Below are 24084 nucleotides of genomic sequence, written 5' to 3'. Positions count from 1 at the left end.
TATACATACATACATATACATATATAAATATATATATACACCCATATACATAGGCATATACACAAAAGCCATTTCTCATTAGATAAGCATTCAAATGATATGAACAGCTATTAAAAGAATAGAGAACTATTACCATATGGGAGAAGGCTCCACATCACAAATAAAAGAAATGTACATTTTTAAAAACGATGAAGTTTTATCTCAAATCCACCAAAATTGGCAAAGAGGAGAAATGTTGAAACAGTCAATATTAAATGGGGTTGTAAAAAGATGGGTTGACTAATGCAATGTTGGTAGAGCTGTGAATTAGCACAATTTGGAATTATGCAAATAAAGTAACTAAAAAGTCTATACTCCTTAATCCAGATATTACACTGTTAGGTATATATTCCAAGGAGGTCACTAACTATATATGGGTGTGTGTGGGTGTGTGTGGGTGTGTGTATGTATATGTATATGTGTATGTATATATATGTGTGTGTGTATGTATACATACATATGCATGTATACATACATACATATGTATATATGTATGTGTGTGTGTGTATCAAATACATACTCTCTATATACCCAATAAGTACTTTTTTCTGGTAGTAAAGAATTGGAAACAAAATGCCCATCAACTGTGGAATAGTTAAACAAATTGAGGTAAATGAATATGAAGGAATAGTACTGCCCTATAAGAAACAATCAATATGATGAATACAGAAAAATGTGGAAAATGAAAGCAGAAAACTAACAGACATAATGACAACAATATTATAAATGGAATAGAAAAACAACAATAAAATTACCAAAAATAAGTGTTGCAAAATTTAAAAAAAAATTGAACCCCAAAGAAAAATATGAATGAGAAGACATGTCCTCCTTTGTAAGTAGAGAGGAGAGGTGATCCAGAGATATGGAATAACTGATATGATATCAATTTTTTTCAACCAACTGATTGCTTCTACTGATTTTTTTCTTTTTCCTCATTTTTCTTTTTAAAAAATTATTAGTTATAAATCAGGGGTCCTTAACCTTTTTTGTGTCATGGACCCTCTTTGGCAGTCTGATGAAACCTATGCATTCCTCTAATAATGTTTTCATGTGAATAAAATAAATGTTATAAAAGAAACAATTATATCAAAATACAGTTAACATTATAGTTTTTTAAAAACCTACATCCAAAGAGTCCATGTTAAGAATCCCTATTTAAAAATGACTCTCTGGGAGGGAAGAACAAAATAGGAAATCTCTTTTTTTAAAAAGGTACCAATAAAAATATATTTTAAATTTAATGATAGTGGTTGCCTACCATACTAGTGGAACGAAACTAGCTGCCAAGCAGAGAGTGAGGATGACAGAGATGAAATGTAAGAAGGATGAGCTACAAGAGAAAGGCATAGAGAGCCATTGGACCAGACTTGGAACTTCATAACCTTAGTTATCTGAGGGGAGAAGGCACTTCCAGATAGTGATAATGTTTCCGACATTAGATTCTATTTGTCATTTGATACTTCCTTGATATCACAATGCTTTCTATTTTAAGTAAATTGTTCTTGTTCTCACTATTAAATGAGATCATGTGTTAAATTCTAAGTGGTCTGAAAGGAGTAGATTCATTTAGGCAGGAGGTAGTAAGAGTTACCTTGAATAGTTCTGAACCTAGTCAGAGGAGCCATTTCGGGCACAGCTACCCATGGGTTAATTCATCTGGAAAAATATTTACGTTTCTTAATTTGGGGGAGTTTTTTTTTGCAAGACTGTTTTTAGCATTAATACTTAGGCTACATTATGATTACAATTTGGCTAAAAATAGCACCATTGCTGTCCAGTGATGGGAAATTTGGTGCACAATAGCAAAACTGATCCCTCATCATCGAGTACTAAAGAAACAACAGCCATTCTTCTTTCTTCCTGCTTCCATCTTCACTTTTCTGCTCAGTCTTAATCTTCTTTGATGGTTCATACTCCTGCACCTTCCCATATTCAAGGCAAGTTGACCAAGCTTGTGGCATGCAGGTCCTGACATTTGCCAGAAGCATCCTCTGATGAGCTGCTAAAAAATGATACTCAGAATGCTGGGGCCAACATCATTCAGACACATGCCTCCTTAAATACTTTATTCTAATGGCATCATATCTGAGATTAAAAATAATACATACACATCTCTCTGCTTCCAGGAGAGGGTTTGAGTGGCCACGTTGATCACGAAACACCCAAGCATTAGGGAAAACATAGTGAGTGAAGAACTTTAAATCACAGTAATAAGCCAAGTTATATTGTATTTTCCTTTTGAAGTGAATATGAAGTATAAGAACACTGAATCCAGGACAATAAAGTCACCACAGAGGGCCCAGGGAGATAGGTTAGGGTAGCCTTATTTTATATTCAGATTACTGATCAAGACATTTGGACCTACAGTAAAGAAGGGGGAAAAATTTCTAAACTGGATTGTCTTTTTCTATTAATGAGAATATGTAAGAATTCCAATTCAATCATTAATGATTAACTCAACTGACTTTCCAGGTCGCAGGTTGGCTCATTTCAAACGAAAAAAATCCATATTCAAAGAGCTTTGAATTAGCTCAGTAGAACTTCATGTCCTGGGTCACCGTGCTTTCTTTCTCTGTTATTGTCAAGCTCAATTGGGCTACAGGGCCCTGACAATAAACACAGAAATATATGTCAAGGTCAATAGGAAAAACTAGTCCTGGAAATAAAGATATATCATTTTAATTAAGTTTTAAAAAAACTATAGAGATCGAACAAGCAAAGGGAGAGGATTCTACCTGAAGAAACACTTAGCTCATCTGGTAAAGTATTAATTCGTTATACCATACTGCTGCCGAGCAGTCTGAATTTGAAACCATCATTTTAATAAAAAGCAGGAAACAAAAATTTGAAAACCAGAGGAGCAATACTAATATCTAGCTTGGATAAAAGATTAGCCTGTTAATCAGTACAGATACTGATAGAAAATTTTCCAAGTCAGAGCACTTGGAAAATGTTTGTGCTAATTAAAAGCCATACTTCATATCCGAGTGTTCCAAAAGGATGAAATAAAAATAAACCAGGACATTATAATTTACTTCCCATCAGGTCAATGAAGACACAGACTAAGCTACAAAGGGTAAAATGATTAGAAAAAAAATCATGCTGAACACAGCCTAGATGCAAACTAATGTAGCTTTATTAATCAGGGAAACTGAGGAAATTCTTGTTACCAACTCTAATTGAAGATGACAGAAACAGCGCTCTCTGTCTCTGTCTCTCTCTCCCTCCCTCATTCAAATCTATTTCTTCTCCCCAAAAAGCCTAAAATGACTATGAATCAGTATGATAAACTGGACCAAGGCTAATGCATGTGAACTTCTCTCATGGGACCAAGCTCAGTCAAAGGTCTGTCTTTATCCATCAAATACTGAAAGGCATGATGGTATGCTTACAAGGTCATATTCTAGTAGTTTGCCTGAACTCCTGACATCAGAAGCAGTTAGGTGGCTTAGTGGATAGAGCACTGGACCTGGAGTCAGGAAGATCTGTGTTCAAATCTAGCCTCAGACACTTCCTAGATTTATGACCCTAGGTAAGTCACTTAACTATCTGCCTCAGTTTCTTGAACTGTAAAATGAGGACAATGATAGTACTGACTTCCCAGGGTTGTAGTGAGGATCAAGGGAGATAATATTAAGTAATGAAGTGCTTAGCAGGTACTTCATAAATGCTTATTTCCTCCCCTCCCCCTCCTTCACCTCCAAAGCTGGGTAACTCAAAAAAGAAGCCGGCAGGTTATTAGAGATTCATCCCAACTATTACTGAACTTCTTTATTGCTTAGAAAAGGTCTTCTGACTTCGAATCGATTATTCATTATACTACATCTCATCGGAAGGATTTTCCAGCATCAACCCAATGATCCCATAGGTGTCAAGTCTGAGAGCCTTTTCTCAGTTCCAATGCTACTTTGCATCCTCTCACCGTTTTTGTGCTTGCACCTTAAGGCTCTGACCTCTTCCCATTTGATATTCTAAGTGAACTCAGCAGGTCCCATGCATTCAACTACCATCACCTTGCAGACGACTCCTTAAATCTTTCCACTGAGTCATAGTCTGTCTCCTGAATACCAGTCCTGTATTACCAACTACCTAATTGGACATTTCCAACTAAATGTCCTTAAGCAAATCAAACTCAACATGTTCAAAAGAGGAGTATTATCTTCCCATCCCCCCAAGCTTCCCCTTGTCTTAACTTGCCTATTTCCAAAAGAGGATCTCCATCCTTTGAGTCACCCAGATTTAAAACTTCATCCTTTACTCTTTCCTCTCCCTCACTGCTCACATCCACTAAGTTGTCAAGTCTTGATTCTGTCTCCACGATATACCCACAAATCATCCTCTGCTATTCATTCACACAACCACCATCCTTTCTCCTGGTCTTCTTCAATAGCCTTCAAATTAGTCTCCATGACTCCCATCTCTCCCCTTCTCCAATCCAGCTTGCATATGGCTTCCAAAGTGATATTTCTAAATCACTGGTTTAATGCTGTTCGAAACACTAGTAAAAAAAATAGAAATTCCTCTCTGACTTTTAGATCTCTTCTCATTCCAAGTCCAGGCTTGTTTATTACCTATCATTTTTTTCTTTAGGCATACTATATATCACAACACTACTGGTCTCCCTGCCCTGCCTCATTAATGGCATCACATCTCCAAGCAATCTGTCTCCACACAAGTGACTGTCCTTCATGCCTCCAATGCACTTCCTCCTCACTTGTGCCTCACAAAATCTCTAACTGACCCCAAATCTTGGGGTGACACCTGCTACAGGAAGCCTAGCCTAACGCCTCAAGTTCGGGTGCCCTTCCTGCTGAATGTGACTTCGTAAATACCACTTCCATCAGAAAACAAGAAGCTTCTTTGGGGCAGGAACTACTTTAAATTTGTCTTTGCTATCCCCAGCACCTAGGAGAGTTCCTGGCTCATTAAAGGGCATTTAATAAACACTTCTTGAATGACTAAATTGCTCAGAATACATTGCTTTTATGCCCCCAAATTGACCATGCTTTTAAACATCTTTCAAATATAATGACTGTGTTTATATCACAGAAGATATTTTGAGGGAAACTGAAAAAATTAGTCAATTATTTAGATATCAGTCAATAAGCATTTATTAAGCATTTAATATGTGACTGGCACTGTGCTAAACACTGCAGATACAAACAGATACAAATGCAGGATGGATGGATAGATAGATGGATGGATGGATGGATGGATGGATGGATGGATACATAGATAGATAGTATAAATGGAAGGCAAACTCAAAGAGAATGCTCTAGCATTGGAGAAGAAGAGGGACCTGAGAAGGTCCTTGCAGGAAGTGGGATGTGAACACCTTAGATGACCATTTCAAGAGTTCATGGAAGAGCTTCTGCCTAAAAATCTCCATTATAAATCTGACCTAATGCCTGAAATTCCTTAAATAATGCAGTAAACCTTTTATGGCATAATCACATATACTGATGAATTCATGTTAAGACAGCCATGGCTTATATCTTTTCCTTTTGTTCAAGAACATTTGAAAAGACATGTATGTGTTGGATACTTGAATAGACACTGGAGTAAATCTGGGGCACAGGAAGGGGAAAACGAAGATGCTGAAGACAAATGTGGCTACCTTGCCAATAAATAAGAGCTTGCTTATGAAAATGATGTCCTACAACTTTTTTGGTCATTGTGAAAAATTATTAATAAATTCTATAGCCACTGAATTTGTACTGAAGTCTTAATCAAACTCTTCATCATCACATGGAATCATGCTGGGTTCTAGAAGATGTCAGTGGAACACAAGATCTGCCAGCTTTTACCAGGCTGGAAGACATCAAGTACAGATTTGGCAATAAATTACGTGTCTGTCATGTGTGGAAAGGTTCATCACCAGAACATTAACTACCAGGTGATTAATGTTTTTAGTCTTATCAAGTCATAAAGATTCCCTCCTACGACATAGAGAGATTGTGATCGGTGCTTCCTAATGGATGAAATTACAGTTCTATACCACAACACTAAAAATGAACAAATGTCTTCCTTTTCTGGATATTTCCATTTGGATACCTCATTTCTACCTTGAACCCAAAATGTCTAAATTGTATTCATCGCCTTTCCTTCCAAATCATTTAGTGCTGATTTTTTTTTTATTTCCAGAAAATAGTACCACTATACCCCAGTTACTCAAAATCTGAACTTACAACCAGTTACCAAATCTTCTTATTTGCCACATCCTTTGTAACAGCCCCAGTTTCTGTCTCTACCTTTCCATTTCTACTGCCAGCACCATAGCTCAGGCCTCAGAAACTCACATCTAGTTAAGCAACCTTTCAGAGGTAATATGATCATTGGATCGGACATTCAAAGATGAAAGGCCTCTCTACCTCTAGCCTTTTCCTCGTTCCAAACTATTCCTTTGCATTGCCAATGGATTAATCTTCCTAAAGGAGCAACACTTCCGCTTTAAGCTTCCGTTAATTCCTCATTTCATAGGATAAACTCCAAATCACAGTGTTCTTGAAGCATGGTAGCTCTTTAGACTAAGGGAAAAAATAACAACAACAGCAAACGATATAATTCTTGAGGGACTTGGGTAAACAAAGTCTTAAAAACTAAAATAATGGAATTTTAAAATAAAAACTATGAACAAAAAAATGATAACCAGTACTAGCTGAAGCAGTAATGCACCCTGAGCAAGAGATATGAGGGGGCATGTGCCAGGCAGATCCATCCACTACCACACACTGTCAGTGTTAAAACTTCTCAGAGCAGATCCAACTACCACCACCACACTGTTAGTGTGAAGACTGCCCAGAGCAGATCCAACCACGAACACCACACTGTCAGCATTAAAACTGCCCTGACTCTATTGGTCAAAGCTCCAATTTGAATGTGAGACTTGTCTGTATTACAGTGGCTATTAAATGTTCTTTATTTCCTGACCAAATGATCACAGGGTATCAGAAGGAAGAAGGTTGGGTGAAGGGAAAGGGGATTAATGTGAGCCCTGCCTGACCCAAGAAATAAAATAAAAATTAAAAATACAATATAAAAAAATGTAACTGCAACTTTAGTCTGGGAACACTTTAGAGAAACATGATCTAGGCTGGGTATATTAAAAGATTTGTTCTGGAAGTTAGACAGACAAGTTGCTCTAAGGGAGAAATCTCTGATGTAAGTTAGCAATGGTTGCATTTTCAGTTCTTTGAAAATGTGTATATATGTTTATGAATGTGCGTGCATACCAATGGCTCTATTACCTCATGAATGTGGGTACATCTCTCGACAATGCAGACCGCAACTCATTTCTACCTTCTTCTATACATCCCTCATTCATGTTTTCCTATAGTCCTGTCAAAGGTGCCCAATTAAATCATTTTACCCTAAATCAGAGACTGACACATTGGTCAGCAGCACTTGGCCTTGACCCCCCAATCCTGCCCCCCAAAATCACCTTGATTCCAAAATTTAAAAATGAATTTTTCAAAGAATAATACTTTTGTTGAGTAAAAGAAAAAAATTAAAACAGTTTTAATGAGGTGAAAGATATTTTTAAATAAGATTTTAAAATCTTCAATTGGTTTTTTTAAGTTACCTTTATTAAGCTTTTTGCCCCACCAAAAAAAAACAATTAAAATTGCCTTTACTATTTTATAAGACACTTTTTCCCCCTGTGGAGGGGCTCACACATCTGTCTGATGTTTGTGTCTGATAACACTAGGGGGCATAGTGGACAGCTCTGAGTCTGGAGTCAGGAAGATTAAGTCTCCAAAACTTATTAGCTATGTGACCCTGGGCAAGTCACTTAACCTATCTGCCTCAGTTTTTTCATCTGTTAAATGGGCATAATAATAGCACCCATTCTTAGGGTCACTCAGAAGATAAAATAAGAAAATATTTGTAAAGTCCTTTGCAAACCTTAAAGAGCTATGTAAATGCTAACTATACTGTCAGGTCCCATCCATTTGCAGAATGGCTAGGTTTTGAATATGCACTATATGTAATACATACACATTAGCATCTGATTAACAGTAGACAAAGTATCATTCCCTTCTTTGGTGCATCTCACCAGACTGTCTTAATTCAAACTTTAAAGAGAGTTTAACATAATTTTTTGTAATTAACTTAAATAAAGGGATACTATATTTAACCCCACCTCCTAAAGACACCATCAGTCACCATTCATAATGTAAATATGAAAAAACATATCCAAGTACAGATTGCCTTAATTTTTAAAAAAGCTTCAGTAATGTCAGGAGATAATTCATTAAACAATGGATCATTAATGCTTATGGCCCTTTCCTTTTAGTAAAGGTATTTGTCTTAGTATTTATCTTCAAAACTAAATGTCATAAACACAAATGTACAGATTTTAGGATCTGTTGAAGTGAGAAAATACATTTCGATGAATTTGCTCCCTGAACTCTTTGGTATTTTTAATGATTCCCTGGAACTCAGAAAAACATCAAAGAAATTAAAAGTGTATAGTAGTGACATTTAAAGGTCAAGTATGTAATGGGCAGGAAGCTATAGTGGGGGAGGGGGTTCTTTTACATATTTTGTAGAGAACCATGTCAACAGTACTGTGCTGCGCCTTTTGGAACTTCTTTCATCTAAGGGTTAAAAAGATGACTCTGAAATCTCATCTCTGCCTGATGCTCAGAATCTATGCAATGAGTAGGACCCAATTATCAACTTTGGCACACCTAGCTTAATTTCAGAATGTCTGCTACACATACTCAAAATTTCTGGAACCTTCCCCTTGTAACCCAATTCTATTCTTCAGAGTTTTCCATTTAAATTACATTTTAAATCTGTAAACTCTTACATGCTTCTACGGGATATGCACTGATGCCAGCTTGAGGGTTAGGAGGGATTTACTAATTGGTTATTCTGATGTTTCAATTATTTCTATTCCTCCCCCCAGCCCCAAAGAGAGATGGGTAATTAGGAACCGGTGTGGTCTTTCTGATAGGAAATGGCATGCAATCTGGTATTCAGATGTGCTTTCGCCCTCCCTCCCACACCCCCTGCATGCGACTGCAAAAGAACAGTGCACCCACCACTGGGCAGCCTAGAGAGCGCTTCTCCTTCAGGCAGCGGGCCAGCCAGAGCACTAGCGGGTCCTCGCGATGCAAACGGCAGTGAGTGAGCCCAGAAAAGTGAAGAGTCCACTAATGACTTACCTTCTGACTCAAGGCAGACTTGCTTTTTTAGCCTTTTTTTTTCCTCCCTTGTCATAGCTCAGTGCCAAACTGTTATGATTCAGCAGGGAAAGCTTGAACCTCATAGTCAAAAAGACATTTTTTTTTTCAGCTGTGGTAATCCAAAGTCCAAGTGGCCTCCCCTGCACCGAAGGCTTTTTCTCCTTGCCTGCCTGCCTGCCCTGGCCCTGGCCCTGGCCCTCTCTTGGAGGCTGCTCCGGGAACGTAGTGGTCTATAAATATTGACCCTAACACTTGCTGAGCTCCTCTCGGCTCTGCTCTCCTCTGCGCACTGCGCTCCGGGCTCAGGTCTGTGTTACTGAACACCCTGGTCATACACGGGCGAAGTTCTCAGCTGCTCAGACAAAGCTGGCGATTGGCTCGCTCCCCTGCAACCCTGTGCCTGCCTGGAAATACCATTTTGCTGCCAGCTTTACAGATGCTGTGGGCCTTTCTTGAGGCCCAAATCAGGCACAGAAGGGCAATTATGAGGGCTGTCTGAAGAAATACGGCTTTCTCCAAGCAGGTGGAGAGAAGAGGTGGGGAGAGGAGAGGAAGCGCTGCCTTTGTTTTGGCTCAAGGACCTGATCTCAAATCCCCTTTATGGGGCCTTTTTACCTAAATGTTATTTAATTAAGCTCATAAAATGTAATTACTACACAATATCAGTGTCCAAAAAACCTAAGAAAGTATTTTCTTTATAACTTGGTAAATTTTTTCAAAGTAGCTTTTCACTGGCCTGAGGTTACAATGGATTGAGGAGGCCCAAGAAAAGCTTGAGCTTTTGGAGTCTATTTTCAGAAGAGTTGAATTGGGTTTGTTAAAGAAAGTACCCGAAAGTTCAATGCTAACCAGATCCTCTATTCGCTGGGAAAAATTCCACACTGTCATTTTATCATTTTTTTTTTACAAATTGATGTGTATTCTAGCCTAGAAAGTTCAGTTGCAGCTCCTGCTTCGACCATCTTATTTGGAAAGGCTTTGTTTCTTTTGTTTATATTAAGTATATTGCAGTGCAAGTCACACAGCATCCCTAGGCTTCCATTTCCTCTCCTGTAAAAAAAAAAAAAACAGGGAAGGGAAGGGTGGCCTCAACAGCCTCTATGATTGTTTCCAGCTCAATTGTCCTACACTGACATACATGTTTAAAAATGAAAACAAACACAGAACGTGTAAACATCAGTGGGAATATGATATTCAGAAATGATGCCAGTGCTAAAGATTAAATACTAATTGACGTCCATAAGAGGAAAAAAGATGATTATCCAATGCATATATTCATGTTTTCTTTATAATTGTTAAAAATGTTTTAAATGATTTGTTTTTGCATGTCTATTTATAGCTATGAGTTACTTAACATGTGCTTGAATTTCACCCATTTAGCATTCCCTAACAGGGGCCAAGGCTTAGCCAACACTTTTACAAGCTGACACTTAACAGAGATATAAAGCAGTACTTACACTAAGGGAATTGATGTGTTTGGTCACAACAAAAGTGTAATCAGAACCTGAATTTATAAATTTGCTCGTTTTTGTTTTGTGCAACAGTCATTGCTAAAGAGGGATTACGGCAGGTTGGGTATCCTTCTCATAAGTACACAAAACAACCAATGTGTAACTTAGCCTAAAAACACAACAGGAAGACAGCACTCAGCTGTGCCCTGTATGGTAACCTATGGCTTCATGAGGATGCTACCCAAAGGAGAAAATCAAAGTTTCATGAAGTGGCAATTTGAAGAGTGGCTGGCTACCAATTCTGCACTCCACCATTAGTGATTCAAATCTGCACAGTGCATTTAAAAAAAACAAAGCCTCTGTTTTATTCAGAATTCTAGCTAGGAATTAAAGGGTACTATTCATAAACTTTTGCTTTTTTAATCAATAGCATCTATTCCATGGGCAAATCACTTAAGCCCTCAGAGCTCTCTAGACAACTCAAGCCACAGTGGAGGAGGAGGTGAGATGTGCTGGTAGAAGGTGTTTCCTCCCCGCAAAGTTCCCCATAACAAAGCCCAGACCCTATCCCTTATCCCTCCACCTACACATTCTATACAGCTCACTTTGCCCAACACTTATCAAATGCCCATTATGTGCCAGGCACAGATGCTGGGGATGCATTGGCAAAAATGAAGCAGCCTGCCTTCAATAAACTCTAATTCTATGATTTTATTAGTGTAGGGAAGTTCACAGGAGAAAATCCCTTCCATCAAAGCAACTCAACCACTCCTCTACAACTGAAGAGTCCTAGAAAGTAGTCTGGCTACTGAGATGGTCCATAAGTTGCCCATGTTCACATAGAATGTCTTGGGACTCCAAGGCTAACTTTCTATCCACCACAACAACACACTGCCTCTCTCTCTCCTTAAAGAACACTGTCCGTTTATTTGTACATGTTCTTCTTTGTTCTTTCGAAGGAGACCAAACTGGAGTAATGATTAACTAGAGAAAACCTTCCCAAAAAAACTAGACACAATTTCCTTTTAGAGTAAGACCTTACTTCTGAAGAGTAATTAAATCACCTGGTACAAGGGTCTGTAGGGAGACTACATGAAGCCCTAAAGGATTAAATAATACAAAGTAATAATTTTTTACAGAGGGAAAAAAGCAATCATTTAAATATGTTACCTTGTATTAGATAGTATAAAGCTTTGTGCTTTATGTCTATTCTTACACAGCCATAAATTTTATGTATATTCATAAATATATGTTCATATATATATGCTCTATATATAGCTCACTTCAACATTACCTGCAGTATAAAACTAGTCAGAATCAAGAATTTTATTTACAAGAAATAAACTATTAGTAATTAAGTTATTTTTTCCCTAACTTCAACATTTTAATATAGTTGCTAGAGTGAACTATAAAATTACAGAATCATAAAGTCATAAATGTCTGGAAAGAAAATGAGTCAGGAATGCAAGTAAGGCAATCTGAGACTTTTTATTGTTTAAAAATTATAGGTAATAAGTTTTTAATAGAAACAGATTCAAAATGCCTACTTTATATTACTAACTAGACCAATAACTGGCTCACAAAAATGGAAAAATTACCTAACCTTTATGAGTTTCAATTTTTCCACCTGAAGAATGAAGTTGATAATATAAACAAAACTAAGTCAATTGAATAACTATTTGCTAAAACTTGTTAATGAACTATTATGAACCCAAGGTGGATTAAAAAGGTTAGTGTTGATAGTCATGGGTTCACCGAATGGACAGAAAAAGAGAGTCTCCGATATATCCAGTCATACGACCTTACCCAAGGTCGTATGACTAGATACGAGGGAAGCGTGCGTCCATTTCCTCATCTGTGAAATGAGGAAGCTAACACTTTCACTTGCTACCTGACACAGTCACTCGGGAGATTCAGCATGATAACCTACATAAAACACACTGTAAAACCCACTTTGCTAGATACTCGTCAGCCAGCTGCTTTGATCGCAGGATCCAAAAATATAAAGCGGAGAAGGTGCCTAACCATTCCAATTCATTCTACAGGAAAGAGGGCCAGAGAGATTAAATGATTTCCCCCAGCTCACGGAGATAGGAAGTAGCAGAATCTAAATAGGAATCAAGGTCTTTTAACTCTAAATCTAGGCTTTCACCACTATACAACATTAATTTTTTTCCAATTAAATCCAACAGGTCAGAAAACATAAAGTGTCTATAATGTGCAGAACACTAGCCTAAGGCACTCTATAGATAAGAAATGTGATTCCTCAGCATAATTATCCAAGAAAAAGAAAATGCCCAGAATTTTCCCTCTTTCTAAGAAAGAATTAAATGGGATAAAATTCTACTCTGAATTTAAATCTATTTGGAAAGCAGCAAATTTGCAGAAAACCTCATGTTAGGATGTTTCCTTTGTAACAAAATGAAACTTTAAGGCATGTCTTAAGATAGACTATTTATTTAGCTCATTGAATGTCCTCCTATGACTTTCTTTACATTTATATGATCAGGAGTTGATCAAAAGTGCCTCTCTGAAGGAAAAAAAATTCTGTGGTTTATTCCTCAAACACAGGAAAGAAGAGACACAAGTTCCATGTAATTCAACAACCACGTATTTTTTTAACAACCATGTATTAAGCAAATAGAGGGTGATAAGGAAAAATGGCAGGCAGCCCTCCGCTCTCCTCCAGTAGTATCTGCAGGGCATCAAGTGAACGCACGGAAGCCAGGCTCCCAGCACCCTGGCTGGACCTCCACAGTAATTTGATGGAGTGGCCTGAATGAAGTTCACATATGATAAACAAGTCAAAGCCTCCCAAACATACCGGGATATTGGGAACATTTGCAATTCACTGTGTTCACCAGCTCTTTTCACGAAGAAACAAACTTACTGCTGTCCTAATAGCATCTACAAAAATTTGAAGCACATTTTGTACATTTATATTCTCTGCTAGAATATACTTGATCTCAATCAGCAACCACTTATTAGTTATTCACTTAGTAAGCCAGTCATTATGCTAGATGCTGGAATCTAAAGACAAAAGTGATAATCTATCAAGGGAGACACGTGCACATGAGTGTATACAGAAAAAAATATGCAGCTTAATATAAAATAAATAAGATTAATACAAGGAAATCAGTAAGTTAGTTGTTATGGTTCCTTTGAAGGAGGAAAGGAAACAAGAATTTATTAGATACCTACTACATGCCAGGCACTGCGCTAAACTTAACTTTACAAATATGTAATCTGATCCTCACAAAAACCCTAGGACATCGGTGTCATTACTGTCCTAAGATTCATCTTATAGATGAAGAAAATGGAGGCAGAAAGAGGTTAGGTGATTCACCCAGGGTCACATGGGTAGTAATTGTGTGAGTCTGGATTTGAATTCAGATCTTCCTAATACCAGTCCCAGCATTCTATCTACTGCACCATCTAAGTGGAATGTAATATAATATTTAAAATATAGAGTAATTTACATATATGTCTTATTACTCACTGCTGAAGTCCAATTATGTACCAATTTACAAATGTAATGATTACATTGATTTACAAGCAAATAAAACTCTCCATTTTAATATAAACAATATAGACTGTGACTTACGGTTTTCCCAGCTACTTTATTTTCTTTCAAGACAGGAGAAATTTGTGCAACTGGTATGAGTTTGAAACCTTACTGCCTTCTTTCTAACCAAAAAATTCAGTTTTAAATGAAACCAGCTTTTTGTCATGGATTGAGGCCCTGGATGAAAGCCAGAAGAGAGTATGAGTTCCAATTCTACAAATACCTCTCCCTGACTCCTGGTACTGCTGAATTTCTTCTATCCTCTCTCATGCTACTCCTGTGTTTCATTATAGGAAAGGCTTTGCTCTCATCTTTCTCTCAACCCTACCTTGCTAATAGTTTGGAATTTACCCTTCCCTGGGGTAGTTAGTTTTTAATAGGAAATCTGACAATCAAAATATCTTCAAGTCCTAAGGCAATGAGTCACTAACATTTCATGTCCAAAACAGACCACTAAGAGGGATATTTGAAACCATTCCACTGATTCAAGATTCACTGACAGATTGGGATGTTTCTACCCTATGACAGCAGGTGCAAAGAAAGGAGGAAAAATACGGATCAACATATTTTCTAATTTGTTATTGGCGACAGTAAATAGAGAACTCAGCTTTTGGAGTAAGGAAGACCCAAATTCAAATGTGGCCACAGACATTTGATAGCTGTGTGACTCATGGCAAGTTACTTAATCTCTGTTTGCCTCAATTTTCTCATATGTAAAATGAGGATAATAATAGTACCTATCTCTCACGGTTATTGTGAGAACGAAATAAGACAATAATTTGTAAAAACACTCAGAACAGGGCCTTGCACATAGTAAGCACAATATAAATGCTAGTTATCATCCTCACCATCACCACCACCACCACCACCGCCACCACCACCATCATCACTATCATCATCATCATCATCGTCATCATACTTATTCAACTTAACAAGCCATCCCTGGCTCAAAATGGGCAAAGATCAATGGAGTTGACCAGGACTTGACTATTTTAAAGATTCTGATTATTCATTGGCTAGAACTAGCCTATACAAGTAAGTCTTATGAGGACTTATATAAATTTGAATTCCATTTATACAATTTCTGAATAGGGATAGGCTTTATATATTACGGTACAGAAAAGCACCTATTTTTATGCCACACACAATTGATATTGATTGAAGATCTACATGTTAAATGTCATGAACTAGAATACAATTGGCCATAAATAGTAATGAAGGAAAATACACATGTTGTTAAGGTCAAATCATCTTGAACGCTTGAGTCATGGCACTCTAAATTACTAAATGATAAAAATCAATATCCTTTAAGCAGGCTTCACTTCTCATTGTCTGGAGGAAATTTATCTTACTGCCCTCCTCCCTGCCCAGCGATGGAGCACCTGTCTAACAAACAGTGGAAAGGTAGTGAGCTGATAGCATGGAGGAAAAGCCAAAAAGCAAAATCCCAAGAACCACAAGTATTATGGGAATTATCCAATTCTGTTTACTTATTTACAAAAGTGATTGAATAGTTAACATTACTAATAATGCTACTTACTAATGACTTCTACTAATAAATTGCCTTTCATAACACACTGGTACTCAATTTTAAAAGGGGAATGAATACTCTGAGACTGATTCAGTAAAAGAGAGACTGATTTTTAAAAACTAATTTCATGCTCCCAAACATCTAGGCAGAAGGTAAGGAAAAGGAAAGAATGATCAGGAAGACCTGAGTTCAAATCCTTTCTCAGACATTTATTAACTGTGTGGCCATCTCTCAGTTTCCATTTACTCATCTATAACATAGTAATAATAACAGCACCTATGTCAGAACACCATAGTAAAGATAAAAGGAAATAATATAGGTATAGTACGCTACAAAGCTTAAAATGCAATATAAATAACTATTAGTATCTTCAAAAGAACTGCTGTTGCTTGTTCAGTTGAGTCTAATTCTACCAGACCCCAGGGACATTGTTCATGGGGTTTTCTTGGCAAAGATCCTGGAGTGGTTTCCCATCTCCTTCTCCAGTGTGTCCACATTTTTACAGATGAGGAACTGAGGCGAGTAGTGGTTAAGTGACTTGCCCAAAGTCACAAAGCCATTAAGCGTCTGAGGCCGCATTTGAATTCAGCTCTTCCTGACTCCAGGCCCTGTGCTCTATTCACTGAACCCCCTAGCTGCTCCTTCGAAAGAGTTACCTGTGTTCAAGTCCTGGCTCTCCCACTTAGCATTGTGGGTCAAGGGCTAGAAAGTTGAGTAAAGGTCTTTTATTCCAACCCCTTCATTTTACAGATCAGGAAACCCAGTGCGTTTCAATGATTTGCCCAAGGTCACACAAGTACTAAACACCAGGGGCAGGATTGAATTCATGATCTTTTGCTGCATGATCCCTTGCTCTACCCACCAGAGTGTCCTGCTTCTACTTGCTACCTGTGAGATTTCTTCAGGGCTCAGTTTCCTTACTGTCAAAAGGAGGGGACTGGACTGGTTGACCTCAAGGATATCTTTTGGCTCTAAATCTATGATCTTATGAAATACTGAGTTTAATGCAAAGCTTTAAATATATGTATAAATATAACATATATGTATAAATGTTTATTAGTAGGAAAACTTCTAAACCATTCTTCTATATTTTCATAGATATGGAAATGCCAGTAGACTACAGCTACGGGAAAAGGGTACGCCAAAGCAAAGACTGGAAGTTGAAGTTCTAATCCTGGTATAAAAATATAATAATGTAACATTTCCTCAAGGTTAAAGGTTAAAAAAGCACAAAGACTCATTAGTAGCAAGTGCTTTAAACAATATGTTGACAATTTAAATCAGATTTAAATTGTAAACTTTTTACCAATAATTGTAGAGTAAGGAAAAATCCTGGTGGCTAATGGGTACAAGGGACACAGAGATGATCTTAGGCATGTCTTCATTTTGAAAAAGACCAGAGGGATATAGAGCCTATGGAGGAAGGAAAATCGACTTTAGAGTATGCCGAGGCAGGGGCAGATTGTAGACAGTGTTTCTACTATTTCTTGCTTTATTAGGCTTATGATTGGCCATTTCATACACAGTCACTTACCTTTAACTCTAAGGTTCTTTGTTCTCAGGTAATAAATACTTTGGGCTCCTGGGACTACACAGGAAAAGCACGCGTAACTTCAGCAACATTTTACTGCTGTCAGTTTATTGTAAGCGCTTATCCATTATTAGTTTGAAAAGTATTGACTGCACACTTAATAAATGGGTCGTTTGTTCTTTTCAATTGGAACAATGTCACACATAACTTGGGAATGAGAATAGTAAAGACGCCATGGCAAAGAACATGGAGGATGTTTTCAGTTTTCGTTTAACATTGCTGAGCTTAATAAATTTCAAATAAAATTGCTTTAACACTAACATAAGCCTGAACTTTGGCATACAAAAAACCAGAGTATCTAAGGTTCGGAATCAAAATAAGAGATTCAAGGAACTTAAACATTTCTAAGAAGCAGGATAGCTGACCTTCCATAGAAATGACCAAGAAGAAAGCTAACTTTAGAGTGTCCCTGGATAGAGATGAATTAGAAATGATTCCATATTCTTTCTGGCTTTACCATCTCTGTTCTTCAATAAGAATTTATTAAGTTCTAGGCACTGTGCTAAGCAAAGGGGATAGGAACACCAAAGAAAAACAGTCACCACCCTCAAGGAGCTCATGTTCTAATTATTCTAATTCTCTTTATTCTAAACAAGTTTCCTGTTTCCTGTTTATTAAAATAATGTTGGGCTGAGAAGAACAACAAAGATTAAATTCTAGTTCTTATTTTGAATGAACAGTTATTGCTAATTATAGACCAACTGAGAGGACATTTTGTTAATTTCCTTTTATGTTTATGTTTAGGGAATTTCTACATCCTATATCAGAATATAGATTATATAGATCTTTCTAGGACCACAAAAAGACATAATAGGTAGCAATGTCACAAATATAATTTCATATAATTTGTACAGATTCTCATCCATTCTCAGGCAGTTTTTGGGTTAAAATTTTATTTTTTGCTATTTTTTTAAATTCTCCTTTCTTTTTTTTTTTAAATTCTCCTTTGTAAATTATACTTCCACCTACCAAAAACAAAACCAATATCATGTGTTAAAAATTCAAGAGTATGCATATACAATACCAAGCACTGGGATAGAAGGTTAAAAAAGTCATCATTTTGGCTGTTCTCACTACCCAGATATACGGTATCATGTAGAGAAAACAAAAAATTAACTGAATATCTCATTTTTTATTTAGCTGTTTAGTGTGATGTAACTAATCTCAAGATGTCAATTTTTTTTTTTTGCTTTGATTGCAAATCACTGCATTTAGGTGACTCCTTTTAAGGCTCACATCTAAAATTCAGCTGTTATATAGTAGGAAAAATCCAGTCCATTTTGAGATCTGATCTCCTGGATAACAATAAGTTTTATTTTCTCCTGATATGGTAGATGCTGAATCAGCAGGACCAGTCCATGCAAGAACCAAGATAATTTAAGCCAGGACACGGAGAAAGCTGAAGGTGAACTGAGAATAGTTGTAAAGGCAGTTATCATATTTTGATGGAATATTCAGGAAGAGGAGAGATTCAGAAGAATAAACCTGGTATATACATAGGGTGGGAGAATGCAGATACAAAGACCTACCTGCCTAAATAGGTATTCAAAGGGAAAACAATTAAGATTTGAGTTAAAGGTGGTAAGGAATAATCTTGGAGTGAACCTTTGAGATCAAGGTCACTGACACATGTCTACTGACAAAAATTTCCTACACATCATAAAAAATACAATTTCATTGTTCAGTAATTACTGCTATTAGTTTTAAAGCAATACATAAAAGATAGTGACTAAAGAGGCAAATACTCATTTAAATTTCATTTTGTTACTAAGGAAATACTTTGCAGAAACCAATGAAAGGAGGACATAGGATCATAAAAATGAAGCAAACTCGTTTGGCAAAAATGGAAGATAAGAACGCCAGAAACTAAATTCATTTTTCACTTTCATCCTATCACACCTGAACAAATCTCACCTAATTCAAAAATTCAGTTATTCCTGACTACTTAAACTCTTTCTTGGCAGGCAGGGGCCTGGAATTTTCCATGGAGGAGGCATCATCTTGGCAAAGTTATGGGTGCAGAAACACAGACAAGGTTAAAAAGAAACAAATGCTTAACATTACCTTTCCTATTTTACTAAATCTGAATTTAGATGAACATGTGATGTATATGCCTCATAAGCCAGACACAATTGCCTGGAGATAGGCTCAATCAAGGGATAACACTCTTTTTCATCTTCTATAAAACTTATAATTGTCATCCATTATTTCAGAGTACTTAGAAATTTGGAATCACGTGGTAGTTATTTCCCCTCTCTCTGCTCTTTCTTTTGAGGAGAGAAAAAATTAGGCAGTAAATAGGTGAAAGAGAAAAGGAAAAAGGCAGTCATTTCTGTTAATATTAAAGTCCTACATAAACAGGAAATTTAAAATTATACCTTATACTAGATCTACATGGATGCCTTGGACCCTGGCTCCCTCCTACTTCCTTCCCCTCCAAAAAAAAAAAAAAAGACAAAAATCCACCATATATACATACGCATATGTGCAAAACAACAACAACAAAAAAAAAACTAAACGGCTGTGACTTACTATTTGCAATGGCCAAATGAAGCCAGACAGTTGGGAAAAAATCAAAAGAAAGAGAAAAAAGTACAAGAGTCCAAACCAAAGAGGTCAGAAGGGCACTAGAGATCCTCCAGTCCAAATCGCACAGCTCCCTTTAGACATATGTGTGTGTGTGTGTGTGTGTGTGTGTGTGTGTGTGTGTGTGTACACACACATATGAAAACTGAGGTGCCAACATGTTAAATGGACTCAACTAAGGGGTATACATCAAGTTAGTGGCAAAAGAATTCGTATTTTTACAGAGCTTTCAAGTTTAAAAAAGGTAACATTATTTCATCTGATCCTCATAAAAAAAAAAACCTGAAGGGTAGGAGAGGTACATAATTCTATTATTATTCCCATTTCCCAGATGAGTACACATTTTCAGAGAGGCTGAGTGACTCGCCCACAAGGTGAAATGTTGCTTCTTTTGTTTCGTTTGGTGTGCATGTGTATATGCCCAGAACCCTAGATCTAAGGTTGGAAAATCTTTTAAAAATAAATAAAATGTCATTGGTGCCCCACCCCTGATTCTGGACCACCACCAGTGGAAAGTTTTGAAGCAGCTGCTAAAGCTGAGTTATAGAAGGAACAGAAGCTTCAAAAATTATTCCCAAGGTCAAGAGCTCCAGAAACAAAACATCACTAGCAGGAGGCATTTTAAAAGCAGCTGCTGAAGCTGGATGTATCCACCCCTCCTGCAGTGCAGCTTCTCCTGGCACACAGATCCAGCAGCCAGTAGGACCACTGAGAGTCAGCCACCTGCCCCTGGAAATGGCTTGGCCATGGGTTTTCAATCCCCAGTCTCGATAATAGCTTGGGGAAATAGCAAGACATTTAATTGGCTGTGCTCATCATGAACATTTGACTTGGAAAAGGAAACGGATCTGTCAAATGCAGGGATTGCACTTTGTAGGATATATAACATCGAACAAGATTACAATTTCGAAGGATGCCGAATAAACAGTTTATATTAGGGACAATGACTTGGTGTTTGAGAAAGCCAAGTAAAAAGAATCAAAGGGAGGGGAGGGGCAGCGTGGGAGTCTACCAGAGAGCTGGCTTAGGAGTTAGCAAATCCTGGCTTCAAACGCCGTCTCTGATACTTACTGGCTGTGTCACTCAATCTCTCGCAATATCCAAAGCATCTCTCTAAGTTTATAAATTGTATAGAAAGTGGCTGCCTAAAATCATAGAGAGGTTTGTCAAGGAGGAGAGGGGGAAGAAAAACAGAAAAGTAACAAGGAAAACCATGAGCTGGAGGATCTGAAAACTTTCCTCTGTCCTATTTTCTCTTATACAGGGATGTATAGCTAATAGGGATCACCCTCCATTCTTGCACTTAGCCTACAATCCAAAGTATTAGAATATGAACACACCTAAAAGTAAATATGTAGGACCCTGAGCTAACCCAAAGGTGGCTACAACTATAGAATTCTTTGGGAAAAGTAGCCCTTTATCAAGCTTTGTGCTCTAATAAAGATTTCAATTCCCTAGAAAGGATTAACTTGTTTGGGGAGTACTAGCAATGCACCTTTTCTGCTTTCTGTGAAGAGAGAAGTCCCCTCCTGCTTCTTTTTCATATCACCTGAAGTTCACATCCTCAAAAGAGCTACAAAAAAAAGTTCAGGATGCCTAGAGCCATTAACTTTGCCTTAAGTGGTCAGGCCACAATTTGTACGCAGCTGGCAGCTCTGCCCACACACAGCACACACGAATCAGCAATCTTTCTTACTGGTGTGGGACAAGGACAATACATGAGCACTTAGGAGTGCATGTCTGCTAGCACGGGGTGGACTTATGTTAAGATAGTGCCATATTTGGAAAAAGTACTGATTATCTCTCTGGAAGGTTTACTGAGTATGAAGTAGGATACGGTTGTAATATCAATGCTAAATAGCATCTGAGTGCTGGAAATTAGGATAATAATGGCCAACAAATTGTGCCTCTATGAAGGTATTTTAAATATTAATGTGCTCTCAAATCGCTGTATTTTAGCTGGGCAGAAGACCAAGGTTCAAGTCTTACACTGTAGTCACTTATCATTTAGTTTACTGACAATCAATATCAATTACAAGCTACATTTTAAAATGCATGTCAGGTGTTACTGGAAAGTACATCTACGCGAAAGGTCTCTACAGATAAAGGAGTGAATAATGTATAAAAAAATCCCACAAGAGTGATGAAAACCTCATTCAGATGACAAACTACACAGTGTTCAGACTTATCAGTGCCATTTCTGTTTTCAAGACTTCTAACTTGGAATAAGTTCACACCAAAGATAACCAGTATACTCTGTCCTATTAAAAATCATTAACATTTAAAAATCACTGCAGAATCCATTTTACACTGAAATGCGACTGCTGATGAAATTTACAGGTATAGGAAGGCTTTTCAAAAATCTTGGCTCCTCTCCTCTCTGCACTGTCAGCATAGGAAATGTCATAATCATAGTTTTCATTCCTTCCCATGTGTTGATATTTTCAACTCTACCTTTTTGAACCATCTGTTTTTAATTTAATCTTCATATTCTAAAAACACATATTTTTCTTCAATAAAGTATACAGTACAGATTAGATCTTATGAAATGTAATTAATTTTGTGTCCCTCAAGTATTATTTAAAACTATATATTAATTGTCTCATTGAGATTTCATCTGGCTCTCCAAGCCCCCACACTTCTAGCTGTGAGGTCACAGCCAAGGCATTTAACATCCCCAAGTCTCAATTTCCTCATCTGTAACATGGAGATAATGATACTTGCACTATTTACGTCACTGGTAAGACACCCCAGTGGAGTAGTAAGACTATATAATGGACTTATGATAAGAGGACCTGTATTCAAATCTTGGCATCTAACTATTTATATGACTTCGAAAAAGTCAATGTGTCTCTCTGAAACCCACTTTCCTCATCTGTAAAAGGGGGTTGGGGGTCAGGGTGGACTAGATGACATCTAATGGCCATTAAGGCTCAAAAGCTATGATCACGTAATTGTTAATGTAACATTTAATTAAACCACAGAGACAGAAACCTTAAAGAGTAAAGGTAGACGTTTAATTCACTGAGAGAGGCAAGTTTTCCATCGTTAAAGTACATTAGAGAAAAGAGAAAATGATTAGAATGAATGCATCCCTAAACTCAGATTGTTAGCATTTTTATGATAATATAAGTGTGGCATGTCTGTAATAACCTATAAAATAGGGGGAAAAAACCTATCCTCAAAATTTTGCTCTGGTAGTATGATTCTCTTTTAAAGTCAATTCTATGTCTCAAATATAAGACATAAACATATATATGTATATATGTATGTATACATACATATATAAACTGTGTGAGAAAACTTACCAACATGAGCACAAGAAGAAAAAAAATCAACTAATAATTTATTCTGGTCCTCTTCCAGGGATGAAGGCTGGCCAGCAAAAAGCTGTTCTACCTGTCCTGTAGTTGCCACATTCTTAAGATGTCTATAAACTCAAAATTCACCCAAGCATTAAATACAATGACCTGGAACTTCCTGTAACAACCGATAGTGGAAGAAATTATTTTAAGAGCAGTATATTAAAAAAAAATTCAACTTTTAAAGAGTATATTGCGGGGGGAGAATGAAAAGTAATAGGATGCTCTAAAAAACATCCAGACACTTGATTGTAGAGCAAGGTTGATACTGAAATATTTTTACATGCCTAATGAAACAGAAGTTTATCATTTTTGATAACTTTGATATGTGTCTCCTCCTTGTAGAGATCTTAAAGTAATAAACCAATTTTAACACCATCTGAAAATCAAGAACACCCACCACAAAATTCATGGACACAAAGAATTAACAAGGAAATGCTGACTTTCTTTGGGGTAGGGAATAGCAGACAATACAAGGTTATTAATTATATCCAAACTACTCCAAGAACTTTTTTGCTTTAGCTCAGATTTCCTAGCAAATTGGAAGAGACTTTAAAAATATCTCTATATTGTAGGGAAAGAGATAAAGAAAATATCAGTATAAAATCCAAGGAGGGAAATTCATGGAAAACTTTATAGAGCATAAATAAATGTTAAATTGGACCAAAAATAGCTGTTTCTTTTTTAAATTATATTTTGCTCCTGTTAATAATTAATAGTGGTAAAAAAAGTATTCCTAGAATCAATAAGGGTTAGTATGATAAT

General features: G+C 37.0%; 1 protein-coding gene across 1 annotated transcript in view; it reads right to left on the bottom strand.

Moving 5' to 3' along the window:
- Positions 1-9537, bottom strand: part of BMPR1B (bone morphogenetic protein receptor type 1B) — a 210160-nt gene extending 200623 nt beyond the window's left edge. Inside the window, exon 1 of the mRNA XM_036764077.1 lies at positions 9213-9537. The gene's annotated coding sequence lies outside the window, so the exon portion shown is untranslated. The remainder of the gene's footprint in view (positions 1-9212) is intronic.
- Positions 9538-24084: the final 14547 nt, after the last annotated feature.

The sequence above is a fragment of the Trichosurus vulpecula genome, chromosome 6 (genome assembly GCF_011100635.1).
Source record: "Trichosurus vulpecula isolate mTriVul1 chromosome 6, mTriVul1.pri, whole genome shotgun sequence".
Taxonomy (NCBI): domain Eukaryota; kingdom Metazoa; phylum Chordata; class Mammalia; order Diprotodontia; family Phalangeridae; genus Trichosurus; species Trichosurus vulpecula.
The sequence above is the reverse complement of the archived record's forward strand: the minus strand, read 5'-3'. Positions and strand labels throughout refer to the sequence as shown.